A 16,341-nucleotide genomic window follows, 5' to 3' on the forward strand; every position below is an offset into this window, starting at 1 on the left:
TGCTGAGCCCCCCAAATCCCCCCCAAAACCCACTGCCCACAACTCTACACCATTACCATAGCACTTATGGCTGAAGGGGGGCACCTAGATGTGGGTACAGTAGGTTTTGGGGGTGGTTTGGAGCGCTCCCATTTAGCAGCACAAGTGAAAAAAGGTAGGGGGGATGGGCCTGGGCCCACCTACCTGAAGTCCACTGCACCCACTAACAACTGCTCCAGGGACCTGCATACTGCTGTGATGGAGCTGGGTATGACATTTGAGGCTGGCATACAGGCTGGAAAAAAAAAAGTTTTGACAGTTCTTTTTTTTTTTTTGGTGGGAGGGGGTTAGTGACCACTGGGGGAGTCAGGGGAGGTCATCCCCGATTCCCTCTGGTGGTCATCTGGGCAGTTGGGGCACTTTTTGGGGACTTATTCGTGAAAAAAAAGGCTCCAAAAACGTGACCCAAATTCTGGCTTCTGGCGCCCCTTTTTTTTTCCATTATTGGCTGAGCGCGCCCATCTCTCCTCGGCTGATAAACACGCCCCAGTCCCGCCTTCACCACGCCTCCAACATGCCCCCCATCAACTTTGTTCATTCCTGCGACAGAGTGCAGTTGGAGGTGCCCAAAATCGGCTTTCGATTATACCGATTTGGGTTCCCATGAGAGAAAGGCGCCCATCTCCCGATTTGGGTTGAAATATGGGCGTCTGTCTCTTTCGAAAATAAGCTGGTTTCTATACCACTTTTTTGGGGAAAAACAAGGCAGTGCACAGTAGAAGGTTAAAGTCAATAGGGTATCAAAAATATAAGACAAAATAGAGCAAAATGACAAGAGCGAGGGGAATCTATACAACAAGGAGGTAAAGGAGTGGAGCAGGTAACAAACAGGATTGATCCACTGCCTAATTAGGCAGGTCAAGGGGACAAGGTCTGCTCAAATTAGTGGGGTTTAAGACTCAAATTTCACAAGAGAAGGCCCGTTCCTGAAATAACTCAGAAAAAAATTCCACAAGGAAGGTGCTAAAGTAAGAGAAGACAGAGCAACATATTTCCTCATGACAAATTACAGAAACAGAGGGCAGCAAGAATGGAGAGGACAGGCACAGGGGGCTTAAGGACAATGAGAGATAAAAAAAAAAGATATCACAAACAAACACCACCACCACAATAGTGTTTTCACTTAGTAAGCTCTTATGTTGACCTGGTCCACCTGGTATTCTATGTTTGGTTGAGGCATGACTGTCTCACTCTGATCTGGCCTTCCTCAACTAATGTTGCCCTCTAGGTTATCAGTATTAGCTCCTCTACGGCCTGCTAAAAAAGGAGGCAGTTTGGTTATTTATTCCCTTCTCATGGTACATCCATGAGATTTTTTTCTCTCTCCTTTACCTTAATCTGCCTTCTACTATTGATTTTCTCTTAATTTATCAGCCACCTTCAGGGGCCGATGATCAAAACACCGGCGCTATTCTGAATAGCTCCATAAAAATACCATCAGAATGGCGCAGAAGAACAATGTTCTAATGCTCAAAGCTAATGAGATGCAAATATAGGCGCGCTCATAGCTTTGAGCATTAGGGAGTTCGGCGGGAGGATTGTGTTTGGCGCGTGCGCAGAAGAGTTCAGCTCCTGTGTGCATGCGCCTGGTAAAAACTCGAACGTGAAGCACACATTGGCATCTGTTTTCTGCAACCTAAATATAAGTGTTTACAATCTTTTTTTCTGGATGCACGGACGCCAATGTGTGCTTTGTTTTTTTTCTACCCGATGTGCCCCGCTCCCCGGGTGCAGCGCCCCCCCAGATGCAGCGTGACCCCCCCTGTGTGCACGCCGCTGAGGGGGTGCCACGCGCGCCTATCCTTTGTTTGTTCCTTGCTCCCTCTGCCCCGGAACAGGAAGTAAGTAACCTGTTCTGGGGCAGAGGGAGCATGGAACGAATGAAGGACAGGCGCGCGCGGCACCCCCCCAGCGGCGTGCACCCGAGGCGGACCACCCCCCCCCCTTGTTACACCACTGTCTACAGCATGGCTGCATAAAATTTAGACGCAGGACAAGAATACCAATACCAGTGTGTGCTTCACGTTCAGGCCTGCTGTTCCTCACAACCAGGTTCAAGGGCTTGCATGGGCTTCCTTCTGCTTCCAAAAGCAATCAAAACCAGTAGAGTTTGCAGAAAGAATCATAAGAGAAGCACGAGAATAATGGGGAAACTTCTCTTCCTACACCCTAAGGCCTGCTCAGACCTGACGTTCTATTTTACAGCGGTAAGGCACCTTTGTTTCGGGCACTCTTTTCTGATCATTGGGGAAGAATACAAAATGACCTCATTTAAATAAGCTTGACTACATTTGCATGCTATCTGCCCTAAGGCCTGGCATGCTCGTTTGTTGCGCTAGACCCCTCTGATCATTCTGCGCTGGTAAATGCAGGTGCTGGTACGATGCTAATGGCCTCTAGCACCCGCGTTTACTTTTGATCATCGGCACCTCAGTTTCTCTTTCCTCTGTCATCTTATCTCCTGGCACACCCTTTCCTCTCGTTCTGTCGTCCTCCTTTGGGATCTTAATATTTTCTCCTGTGATGACTTCTTTGATGTAATCATTTATGACTTTTTGTCTTGTCTCCATGATGCAGGACTCATTCACCTTTTATCATTCCCCACACAATCTGTTGAATGTACCCTGAATGCGCTCATAACTCATTCTATTTTTGTGCCCAACTCCGTTTTGACACTTCCCTGGTCAGATCTCTGTTTGGTGTCTTTCACAATAAACCCTCCTTCCATATTTGCTATTCCTAGCATCTCTCACCCTGTTATTTTTAGGAACATCTGGGGCCTTATCCCTTATACATTTTTTCACCACTGTGATTAATTCCCTTCAGATTTTTCTTCTTTACCTTTACAAGACCAGGTTCACACCTGGAATAATATTTTGTATAGCACATTGGCTCCTGAGCACACTTACAATACTGAGTTGCATCACTCACAGCCGTGGTTTCACCAGGGCATCTGTCTTCTGAGACATCAACTCCACAGTAGGATCCTTCTCTTTCCAATCTTCAAGCTTTTAAAGATAACGTTGTCTTCTATAAAACCTTCCTGGCCAAGGCAAAGAGAATATCTCTTCAGATTATTGCAGCTTGATTCTAAATATTACACATCTTTTTTTCATATTTTTTAATTGTTGTACTAATATGTTTCCAGCTGTGAAACAATCTCAGCTTTCAGCTGGAGGCTTCGCAACAGGCTTCTTTGAGGAGATCATAATTCTAAAGTAGGGTTTAATTCAATATCACCCTGACCCACCCCCTTTCCTCTTGCCCACATGCAACCCTCCACTTCAGACAGAGTCATTATAACTTCTCTCATCTGTAATCTGCCATTAAAATCGTCTGTAGTACCTGAAGATTGAAGGGTGACCAATGTAACTCCAATTTTTAAAAAGGGTTCCAGGAATGATCCGGGAAATTACAGACTGGTAAGCCTTGACATCAGTGTCAGGCAAAATAGTGGAATCTATTATAAAGAATAAAATTATAGATAAACATGGTTTAATGGGATAGAGTCAGTATGGATTCAGCCAAGGGAAGTCTTGCCTCACCAATTTGCTTCATTTCTTTGAAAGCGTGAATAAACATGTTGATAAAAGTGAGCCAATTGATATAGGATATCTAGATTTTCAGAATGTTTTTGACAAAGTTCCTGATGAGAGATTCCTGAGAAAATTAAAAAGTCTTGGGATAGGAGGCAATGTTCTGTTGTGGATTTGGAATTGTCTATTGGATGGAAAACAGAGGGTAGGGTTAAAGGGCCATTTCACTCAATGGAGGAGGGTGAATAGTGGAGTGCCGCAGGGATCTGCACTGGGAGCAGTGCTATTTAACATATTTATAAATGATCTGGAAATCAGAATGACAAGTGAGGTGATTAAATTTGCAGATGACACAAAATTACTCAAGGTTGATAACACATGTGGACTGTGAAAAATTGCAGAAGACCTTAGGAAATTGGAAGAGTAGGCGTCCAAATGTCAGATGAAATGTAATGTAGACAAATAGAAAGTGATGCACATTGGGAAAAATAGTCCGAATCATAGTTACCTGATGCTAGTGTCCACCTTGAGGGCCAGCACCCAAGATAATGATCTAGGTGTCAAAGACAATATGCTGAAATCTTCTCCCCAGTGTGTGGCGGTGGCCAAAAAAGGAGAGCAACCAAAATGATAAAGGGGATGGAACTCCTCTCATATGAGAGAGGCTAAACAGGTTAGGGCTCTTCAGCTAGGAAAAAAGACGGCCGAGGGGAGATATCATTGACGTCTATAAAATCCTGAGTGGTATAGAATGAGTAGAAGTGAATCGATTTTATTACTCTTTCAAAAAGTACAAAGACTGGGGGACACTCATTGAAGTTAAATGGAAATACTTTTTAAGAAAATAGGAGGAAATATTTTTTCACAAATAGTTAAGCTCTGTAACTCAGGAGGATGTAGTAACTTCAGTTAGTGTATCTGGGTTTAAAGGTTTAGACAAATTCCTGGAGAAAAAAATCCATAGTCTGGTATTGAGACAGACATGGGAAAGCCACTGCTTGTCCTGGGATTGGTAGAATGGAATGTTGCTACTATTTGGGTTTCTAAAAAGTATATAAAAGGGGAAGGGGACACTCCACAATAAATCACCTGTAAAATCACAAGTACCTGGCAGAAACCCAAATAGTCACCAGTAAAAAACAGAAGTGCACCAAACGTGGCTAAATATTTTGAAAAAAACAATATCTTAAAATCTATATACTATTTTTCTTATTTTTAAATGATTTTTCTTTGCTTGAAGCATTAGCGTCTTTAAGAAGCTTTCAGAAGCTTAGCTGAAATTGGGTGGCGGAGCAGTTGGTGGGAAGAGGGGGTGGTGGTTGGGAGGCGAGGATAGGGGAGGGCAGACTTATATGGTCTGTAACAGAGCCGGTGATGGGAGGCGGGACTGGTGGTTGGGAGGCGGGAAATACTGCTGGGCAGACTTATATGGTCTGTGCCCTGAAAAGGACAGGTACAAATTCAAGGTAAGGTATACACATATGAGTTTGTCATGGGCAGACTGGATGGACCATGCAGGTCTTTTTCTGCCGTCATCTACTATGTTACTATGTAAGATGGTGCTGCATTTTTAATGCGCTGTACAATTCTTGCAGTGACCTTCTTTAAAACCACCCCGAAGCAGGTCGTTATAACTGAAATGCCATCTTGCTGCCTGTGGGCTTCGGGAGCAAGAATGCTCTTCACAGTGCTGTGAACCTGTTGATTCAGCAGCCTTTTAATTGTTGTTTGATGTGTAAAAGTTTGAAACAAGAAAATAAAATAGCATTAGGCTTTTTTGAGGCAGATGATTAACATTACTGAGAGTGCTTTGGATCTGAAATAGCTGTGCTCTATAAGAAATCCAATAGCCTAGTTCACTTTGTATGATGCTTCATAATTTAAAAAAATAAGAAAAATAGTGTATAGATTTTAAGATATTGTTTTTTTCAAGATATTTAGCCACGTTTGGTGCACTTCTGTTTTTTACTGGTGACTATTTGAGTTTCTGTCAGGTACTTGTGACCTGGATTGGCCACTGTTGGAAACAGGATACTGGGCTAGATGGACCATTGGTCTTACCCAGTATGGCTACTCTTATGTTCTTATGTTGAGTCACCATTTCTGTCTCAACGTGGCTAAATTTGTTTTCTCATTAAACCCATTTTTACCACGTATAGAGCTGTTGCCTTCCTATCTTCTAGTGTGTTTTTTCCAGCCACAACTACCATTTCTCCATTCAGTGGTAACTACCTGCCTATCTACTTCAGTCTTTCCTGATATATGGAAGCAGGCAGCAGATCTTAAGGCAGATCACCCCTCCGTGAATAATTACAGATCTATTTCCACTCTTTCTTTTGTTTTCAAGCAGGGGCATAGGCAGACCTGCCATTTTGGGTGGGCCCAGAGTTAACCTGGGTGGGCCCTTCCCACCCCCACCCCGTACATACATTCAATATACTGTTTTTTTAATGACACGACGTCTGCCCGTTTCTGTTTGAAACCCCTCCCCCAGTCCTACCTCAGAGAGCCAATGCCTTTCGCAATTCCTATAGGCAATCTGCGCCGGCTCTGCAGGCTTCTCTACCACTTTCCTGCCAAAGAAACAAGAAGTGACATCATTGAGAGCAGGACATGCTTACTGGGTGGGCCTGAGGCAAGACTGGGTGGGTCTGTGCCCACCCAGGCCCACCCCTAGCTACGCCACTGTTTTCAAGGTTGTAGAGAAGTTTATAGCAGATTAGCTTACCGATCATCTAGAAAAGACAAATGCTTACATCTCTGTCAAACTGGATTTCATGTCCACCACTCAACTGAGCAAACTCTTCTTGGTCTCACCAATTATATCAGATTGATACTGGATGGAGGGAGAGATGTCCTTCTCTTCCTTGATCTGTCAGCCACTTTTGATTTGGTGAGTCATACTACATTTATTTAGAGTGGCTAATTTGAATATCTGTTTACAATGCACTTGTTTTCAATCTTATCTTACTAATCGCTCGTTTGTTGTCCTTTATTCTTCTGTCATATTCAAACCTTGACTGCTTTTATTGGGTGTTCCTCAAGGTTCCATTCTAGGTCCTATACTATTTAATGTTTTCCCTGTCTCCCTTGCCCTACTCATTCATTCTGGGCTTTACTTTTTTCAAAATGGCCCTTGAATCCTCAGGGAGAGCCAATTAACACAGTAGTAGCTGACCTCAAAGTTCTTATTGGACCATGCGGACAAATCATAGGAACCAAACATGAAGGAGTCCCCCTATACAATACTTTCTGCACCAAAGTCAAAATTTTATAAGATGCCCTATATTCCACAGTCAACCAAATATATCATTTATACAATAGTGTCACATGATCTCTCCACCCTACACCCCCCAACAATCAAATTCCCGCATTCTGCAAAGTCCTCAACCTCTTCACAAATAATACACCATCCCTAAATAAACTGCATTGCTATAATCCAATTTTGAAATAACCAAAGAATGCAAGAAAACATGCAATATAGCATTATCAAAATATGGTCTAATTGCATGTAACATCCTCAAAGCACAAAACCCTAAATGAACCACCCGGGAAACCTGTTGCTCAAACTGTAATTCTGAATTCAGTACAACACCCAAATACTGAAACATCTCACACAATTTCTACTCCAGCACTTTTGAATAGCCTTCCTCTCTTCCTCAGTGCCTTCTATCAAATTTAAATCATAGCGTAAATCTTTTCATTTCTCTGTAACCTTTTCAAATCCATTAAACAAATAACTCCTCTATCTTCTGTTCTTTTCCTACCTTTTATATCACAGAAAGGCGGTACATCAAATCCCATTCCTCTCTCCCTTCCTTACTTAAGAACATAACATAAGAGCATAAGTGTTGATATTTAAGAAATATATGATGCTTAATTCTAAGTGGTTTGAGTGATTATCGTAATTAGGTATTTTCCTTGTAATTTTTATTAGTATGTATATGTATCATCTGAATGATTGGTTCATGTTCTTTTTTTATTTATTGTAACTCACATTGAGCTATATATTTGGTGTTTGTGGTTTATAAGTTTTCTATAGTTATAATAATAATAAAGTATCCTGTTTCCAGCAGTGGCCAATCCAGGCCACAAATACTTGGCAAGATCCCTAAAGAGTAAAACAGAATTTTTGCTGCTTAACCTAGAAATAAGCAGTGGATTGAATTTTCCCAAGTCCATCTCAAAATAGTGGCCTATGGATTTTTCTTTTAGGAAATTAGCCAAACCTTTTTTTAAAACCTGCTAAGCTAACTGCTTTTACTACATTCTCTGGCAACAAATTCCAGAGTTTAATTACAAATCAAGGCATATTTTCAAAGCACTTAGACTTACCAAGTTATGTGGAGGGGCATTTTCGATATGACGTCTAAGTCCGACTTTGGACGTTTTGCTCAATATGTCTCGAAGCCAAGTAGCAAATATAGCTCTGGGCTCAGCCAAAATATCAGGTCTGGCTACGCCACTGGCCAAAACTGAACCCCAAATTTGGTCAGCCTCTGTATATCATTAAAATCTTCAGTACTTGAAGATTGGAGGGTGACCAATGTAATGCAAATTTTTAAAAAGGGTTCCAGATTGATCTGGGAAATCACAGACTGGGGAGCTTGACATCAGTGCTAGGCCTGATGGTAGAAACTATTATAAAGAACTAAATTACTGAACATGTAAGACATGGGCTAATGGAACAAAGTCAACATGGATGTAGCCAAGGGATTCCTTGCCTCACCATTTTTTTAAAGGCATGAATAGACGTGTTAATCTCAGACTTACTGTGGGACCTCCCACAGTAAGTCCTTTTAAGCTTATTACAGCTTAGTAAAAGGACCCCTTAATTTCCCTAGCACCACCATCATGTCCCCAAATAGAGTGGAAAGATTTGTAAGTCATCTGCTTAACAATGATATTTTAACAAGGTTCCCTGGATGACCTTAATGAATATGAATCCAAATTAAATAACTAAGGGAATAAAACCCTGTAGAACATGTTACATCACAAACCTTTGATAGATTCTGCCCCAAATGCACTTAATACCAGATTAAAAAAAAATAGTTCCAAACCATTGACAAATAAATCCACTGATCCCTGCCACCCAGATGCCTTTGGGGGAATCGATATAACCCAGAAAATTGACGTTTTTCTAGCATGGCATATAACTTATACTTCTACATGCACTTCAGTACTTGACAAACTTTGCAGTTATGGAGGGGCATAATTGAACGAAAACGCCTATCTCCATGGGCGTTTATCTCCGAGAACGGGTCCGTGAAGGGGTGGACCGAACCGTATTTTGGGAAAAAATAGACGCCCATGTTTTATTCAACAATGTGTGAGCTGGGCGTTTTTGTTTTTCAGCGATAATGGAAAATGAAAGCGCCCAGCTCAAAAACGAATAAATCCAAGACATTTATTCGTGGGAGGGGCCAGATTCGTAGTGCACTGGTCCCCCTCACATGCCAGGACATCAACCGGGCACCCTAGGGGGCACTTTTACAAAACCAAAAAAACAGGTAAAAGAGCTCCCAGGTGCATAGCACCCTTCCCTTGTGTGTTGAGCCCCCCAAATCCCCCTCAAAACCCACTGCCCACAAGTCTACACCATTACTATAGCCCTAAGGGGTGAAGGGGGGCACCTACATGTGGGTACAGTGGGTTTGGGGGGGGTTGGACGACTAATAAGCATTAAGCAGCACAATTGTAACAGGTAGGAGAGGGATGGGCCTAGGTCCACCTGCCTGAAGTCCACTGCACCCACTAATAACTGCTCCAGTGACCTGCATACTGCTGCCAGGGAGCTGGGTATGACATTTGAGGGTGAAAATAAAAAGTTGTGAAACATCATTTTTTTGTGGTGGGAGGGGGTTAGTGACCACTGGGGGAGTCAGGGGAGGTCATCCCCGATTCCCTCCAGTGGTCATCTGGTCATTTAAGGCACTTTTTGGGGCCTTATTCGTGAAAAAACAGGGTCCAGGAAAAGTGTCCTAAATTCTAGCTAAAAACGCATACTTTTTTCCCATTATCGGTGAAATGCGCCCATCTTTGTTCGGCAGATAACCACGCCCCAGTTCCGCCTTCGCCACACCTCTGACACACCCCCATCAACTTTGTCCGCATCCGCGACGGAGTGCAGTTGAAAACGTCCAAAAATCGGCTTTCGATTATACCGCTTTATTCGTTTTTGTGAGATAAACGTCCATCTCCCGATTTAGGTCGGAACTTGGGCGTTTTTCTCGTTCGATTATAAGCAGGATGGTCTGCCGGGATTTAAGATCAAGATCTAGGAGTCATTTTAGTAAATGGGCTGTTGTGCCCACTGTCCGTTTGAGTAGCACAAAAGGAAAAATAACACATTCAAGTTAATGTTTAAAACTTGTTTGGAATTGAAAGAAAAACGTTGTCACAGAGCTAGATTGCATCTCCTGGTTCAGCTTGAAAAGATATCCAAAGAGCAGGCCAGATAGCCGATTTACCAGTGGTCCAGCTGGCTTTGTATATAAATTTACTGCTTAAACCCTGTGATACAGTAGGGCCTTTAGTGACTCTTTAATCCACACCCCGTGCAGATGACCCGAGTGAACCATCCTAGAAGACAAGAAGCTTGTTGTGCAGGAGGAGGCAAGAGGAACAGTTGCTCCTAGTCTGATGTGCAGCTGTGACATGTATTGTTTGGAAATTAGAGAAATTTGAGCTCTTAATCCCTTTTTTTTGGTACAGATGTTGTGAACGACATGTGTTTCTGAAATACGTGCTAGACTGCATTACATGAGTGCAACTAGGACCTACAGTGGTCAGACACTTATTATGACTGATTTGCAGAAGTTCATGCCGTTGATGCATTCTTTCATGTTCTTTGCTGTTCTTTCTACAGTATAGCTTGGGAATATGGTATGTATATCCCTATTTACAGTCTGAACTATGACTATCAATCATTTCTATAGTGCTACCAGATACACGTAAGAAAAAGTCCTTCTCCAGTCTAGTCAAGACACACACGCACCAGGCACATGGACAAGATGAGCCAAATAAGAGGCTTCTGGTTACAATTAAAAAAAAAATTATAGGTGGGATTTAATAAAAAGAATCTGCCTATCAGTAAAGTTGCAGCAAAGTAGAAATCAGGTATTAAATCTTACTGTCACTTTATTCAGTTAATTATCCTTTTAAACATTTTTAGAAGCTGGTCAAATTTCTTCTTTTTTTCTTTTGGTTTCTTGAATTTTTTTTCTATTTTTCTATTTTTTTTTTATTTTAAAAATATTTTTAAGTTTATTTTTGCTTCTTTTCCTTTATTTTTACTTTTCTTCATCCTAGTATACGCTTTACCCTCATCCTGCTCTCCCTCCCACTTGAGATTCAGTCTCAATAGCAAGAATCTTATTATTAATGAGTGTTAAGGAAGAAGGAACTGTTACATCAGGTCTTTTAAACCACGAGATCTGTGTCTTACTTGGATTCAATTTAAGTTTATTTAAAAATGCCCAATCTTAAATTGTATTATTCCTTGAGTTGATGATATCAGGTAAATCTGAGAGATAGGAGGTACTGGCAAAAGAAACAAGATGCATAGAATAGTAACATTTCCCTAATATTCAGACCAATTTTTCCCAGAGAGGACATAAAAAAATTAAACAATACTGGGGACAGATGTGAACCCTGGGGAACTCTGCACCCTGGTGATCAATACTTAGAGAGCATCCCTTTCTGTCACACACAGTAGCTGCGATTCAGCAAAAAATCTCTGAACCAATTAAGTACTGAATCTGAAATTCCAATGTCTGCTAACCTAGGGATCCTTTTACTAAGCTGTGGGAAATAGGGCCCTACATTAGTGGTGGGGACCATTTTCCACATGCACCAGAGCCCTTTTTACCGCAGCAGGTAAAATGCCCCCCTGAAAAAATTTGCATGCAGCAAGATAACTCTTACCGCAGGGAGCACTTTTTAACCCATTGAAGTGGCTATAAGGGCTCCCGGGGTAACTCGGTGGTAACCGGGCAGCATGCAGTGGTGCCCGATTACCGCCGGGTTAGCGCCATGCTACAAAATAAAATTTTCCCGACGCACTGGAAATGGTGCATGCTCAAGCCAGAACTACCGCCGGCAGCCGTGTTGGGCCGGCGGTAGCTCCGGGATAGCGTGCAGTAAACATGCCTTGTAAAAGGGCCCTCTAGTGAAGAAGCAATTAAGAAATTCTACATTTGGAGGGAGAGAGGTTATGTGGGGAGCATTTTTGATATGACATCTAAATACGAGTTTGGACATTTTGCTGAAAACGTCCAAAAATCGAATAGTGAAAATGACCATTTTCAAACCAGAAAAAATGTCTACCTTTTTTCTTTGAAAATGGCAATTTTCTAGATATTGTTGTGCTTAGTGAGTATCTTTTTGGACTATTTTCAAAATAAAAACGTCCAAGTGAAAAACGCACAAATCAGGCCATTGGGATGTAGAAAGAGCCAGCTTTCCTAGTACACTGGCCACACAGGCATCCCAGCAGAGCAGTAGGGCACCCTAGGGGGCACTGCAGTGGACTTCAGAAGGAATGGATCCTCAGAAGCTTAACCGAGATTTGGTGGCAGAGCCGGTGGTGAGAGGCGGGGCTGGTGGTTGGGAGGCGGGGCTAGTGCTGGGCAGACTTCTACAAATCAAGGTAAGGTATACACAAAAAGTAGCACATAAGAGTTTATCTTGTTGGGCAGACTGGATGGACCATACAGGTCTTTTTCTGCTGTCATCTACTATGTTTCTGTGTTCACATAAAAGGTCCCAGGTACACATCTCTCCACTGCCTCCTCATATTGTAGGGGGAGCCCTTCAAAACCTACCAGAAACCTAATGTACCCAACCACATACCACTACAATAGCCCTTATGGCAGTAGTTTTTTTATTTTTGGGGGGGGGGGGGGGGGGTTGGGTGGGCTCATAATATTGGATTATGAGCCTTGGGTCACCTTCTCTACAGTGCATTGCACTGACCACTAGGCTATTCCAGGAACCTGCTTGCTGCTCTAATAGGACTGGCCATAACATCTGAAGCTGTTATAGAGGCTGATATGTACTGTTTCATTTACATTTTTGTGGGGTGGGAGGGGGTCAGTGATCACTAAAGGAGTAAGGGAGTCCATTCCTTTATTTCTGCAGTGGTTTGGTTATTTAGGGCACTATTTTGTGGTTTATTCGTTAATAAAACATGTCTAGACCAAAACGTCCAACTTATAGCCCTGGACGTTTTTGTTTTGTTACATTATGGCAGAAAAACGTCCATGTGCTAGGAGCACCCAGATCCTGCCCTTAACACACCCGTGACATGCCTCCTTGTGATTTGAATGCACATTTGATGGACTTCATAGAAAAACTGGAAAGGCAGATAAGGGGGGAGGGCAGTTTGAAAGGTGTAGTTCCCTAATCTCTATGTTATGTGAATCAAATTTGTGTGCTGCTGCTGCTACTGTAATGGCTTCTATCATACAAATGCATTGGACCATGTTTTTCTGGGGGGGGGGGGGGGGGAATTTATTTCTGATCTGCCACATTTTTTCATCTACATGTATCTATTCACTGGGTTTTCCTCTAAGCCAAGTTTGGGTCCCATTCCTTTAAATTTTTGGAAAGTAATTTTGCCCGCAGACAGACATTTTTCCAACCCCTTTTGTATAATTTATTTCTGTTATGTTGGAAAGAATAAAAATCAGTTAACAGTCTGTAAGTGCTAATAATCTACTACCCCTTGCATCTCTCTTCTTCTATAAGGGGAAATAGTTTGGATGAGTTTCCACAATGCACAATGAATGACTGGATGTTTGCTGAAGTCAGTCTCTGAAACACTATTACTTTAATGGAACTGTTCCCTAGTCATTGTGCTTTTTGAAAGAGTAAACATGTTTACTATTCTACTCCATCCAGGTTTTTAAAAAATTCAGTAAAAGAAAAGCTTTTTTATTCAATTATTTGAGGCATCATACAACTATGCTGTTAGGCTATTGAGACTTTCAAGTTGCTCTGTCATCAGATAATAGCCGTGTCAATAAAGTTATTGTAAATTCAACAGCCAGTTCAGATTCTTTCCGTGCACAACCGTTCTTTATGTGCACATGCAAACAAAAATGTTTCAAGGGTTATCTGATGACAGAAAAGCTCATAAGTCTCACTGGCCTGATAGCAATATTATAAGATACTGCAAATTGTTTATTAATAAAATCTTTCTTTTACTGATTTTTTTAGGCCCTTAAGAGAAAATCCTAAAACTGGGCACCTGAATAGAGGCACCCAGAAGACACCTGGTTGGAGCCTATTCTGTAAAGGAATGTAGGCACCTAATTTCCTTTAAGAATACTAATGTAACTGTCAAAATTCATGCCTGTATGCTAGGCAACAAGGAGGTTTGATTGACAGGAGACAGCACCACATGACAAGGCTGATGCCATCTACACCCAAGGAGGTTTAATTGCTTCCCTACACAGCAGCTGCCATCTTGATACACTCAAAATACATTACTCCATATGGTGGCAAGCTCTGCCTACTGGCATCAGGACAGGTAATGGGCCAAGCACGCTCCTGCTGTCTCCTGTCAATTAAACCTCCTGGTTAGGCCTGAACACTTATACCAGTCATAGAGCTGGTGTAAGTGCTCACACTAAATGCCAGAGGTATGTGCATAACATCATTCTCTAAGTTATTCACTTGTGAGGCCTGCCCATGCTCAACCCCCTGATTTATGCCTCTTTACAGAATAGCGCTTAAGTGGAATTTTGGCTTTTGTGTCTGTATGTGCACACCCTATGCTGTCTATTAAGATATTTTATTGTATATTGTGCCATACTATGTACTGTTATTTGAATATTTTTACTGCTGCAATTGTCTATTGCCTATGTTCGACTTATGAGTATGTTTACTAAAGCGTGTTAGTAAATGGGCTTAGTGTGTGCTAACACAGGACTTTCCTGCATACTAAGCCGGTGGATATTGTGTATCTGGATTTTCAAAAGACGTTTGACAAAGTGCCTCATGAAAGACTCCTGAGGAAACTAGAGAATCATGGGATCGGAGGTAGGGTATTACTATGGATTAAGAGCTGGTTGAAAGATAGGAAGCAAAGAGTAGGGTTGAATGGTCAGTATTCTGAGTGGAGAAGGGTAGTTAGTGGGGTTCTGCAGGGGTCTGTGCTGGGACCACTGCTTTTTAACATATTTATAAATGACCTAGAAATGGGAGTAACTAGTGAGGTAATTAAATTTGCAGATGACACAAAATTATTCAGGGTTGTCAAGTCGCAGGAGGAGTATGAAAGATTACAGGAGGACCTCGCGAGACTGGGGGATTGGGCGTGCAAGTGGCAGATGAAGTTCAATGTTGACAAGTGCAAAGTGATGCGTGTGGGTAAGAGGAACCTGAATTACAGCTATGTCATGCAAGGTTCCGCGTTAGGAGTTACGGACCTAGAAAGGAATCTGAGAGTTATCGTTGATAAGACGTTAAAAACTTCTGTTCAGTGTGCTGTGATGGCTAAGAAAGCGCACAGAATGTTGAGTATTATTAGGAAAGGGATGGAAAACAAACCCGAGGATGTTATAATGCCATTGCATCGCTCCATTGTGCGACCGCACATCGAGTATTGCGTCCAATTCTGGTCCCCGCATCTAAAAAAAGATATAAAGGAATTAGAAAAGGTGCAGAGAAGGGCGACAAAAATGATAAAGGGAATGGAACGACTTCCCTATGAGGAAAGGCTGAGAAGGTTAGGGTTCTTCAGCTTGGAGAAAAGGCGGCTGAGGGGTGATATGATAGAAGTCTACAGATAGTGAGTGGAGTAGAGCGGACAGATGTGAAGCGTTTGTTTACACTTTCAAACAACAACAAAACCAGGGGACACAAGATGAAGCTAGAATATGGTAGATTTAAAACAAATAGGAGAAAGTATTTCTTTACTCAGCGTGTAGTTGGACTCTGGAACTCATTGCCGAAGAATGTAGTGACAGCAGCTGGCCTTACGGAATTTAAAGGGGTTTGGACAGATTCCTGAGGGAAAAGTCCATTGAACATTATTAAAAATTGTTTTTTTTTTTTTGGGGGGGGGGGGGGGGTTGCCGGGTTCTTGAAGCCTGGATTGGCTGCTGTCGGAGACAGGATGCTGGGCTTGATGGACCCTTGCTCTTTCCCAGTATGGCGGTGCTTATGTACTTATGTGCTTATGTACTAAGCCCATTTCTACTGCGCCCAGGAAATAGGGCATTTTCAAGTATTTCGTTTTCAGGTTATGTGCTAATGTTTGCATTAACACATGTAACCTGAAAAAAAAATGACGCAAGAGCCCTTTTGGAGTCAATAAGGGCTCCCCGCATTATGGATGCGGTAACCAGTTGGTGCGCACACATATCGATGTGCTAGCTGACTAGCATGTCCATGCCCATTCTCTGCACCTGACACGCCCCCTCCAAAAATAAATACAAAAATATAAATAATGCATGCTTAAAGCACACAAAAAAGGTTACTTACAAAAAAAAAAAAATGCTGTAATATGCTTTTTGGTAAACGTTTTCACATGCACTAAGGGCTAGATTCTATATATGGTGCCTGAAAAATACACCTAAGCGTATTCTATAAGTGGCCCCTAGATTTAAGCATATGTAGAATATGCTTGGTTGATATCCCAGCACCGAGAACTAAGTGAATCCATTTACACCAAGGGAAATGTGGCATAAATACTGGTGCGTAGATTTAGGCACAGGGGGCACATTCTATAACAGTGCAGATAAATTTTGGAATGCCC

The 16,341-nt window shown here is 42.1% G+C and overlaps 1 protein-coding gene across 1 annotated transcript in view; it reads left to right on the forward strand.

The window, feature by feature from the left end:
- Positions 1 to 15,331: 15,331 nt before the first annotated feature.
- Positions 15,332 to 16,341, forward strand: part of MEGF10 (multiple EGF like domains 10) — a 252,707-nt gene continuing 251,697 nt past the window's right edge. Inside the window, exon 1 of the mRNA XM_030193579.1 lies at positions 15,332 to 15,347. The gene's annotated coding sequence lies outside the window, so the exon portion shown is untranslated. The remainder of the gene's footprint in view (positions 15,348 to 16,341) is intronic.

The sequence above is a fragment of the Microcaecilia unicolor genome, chromosome 2, assembly GCF_901765095.1.
Source record: "Microcaecilia unicolor chromosome 2, aMicUni1.1, whole genome shotgun sequence".
In the NCBI taxonomy this organism is placed as follows: Eukaryota; Metazoa; Chordata; class Amphibia; order Gymnophiona; family Siphonopidae; genus Microcaecilia; species Microcaecilia unicolor.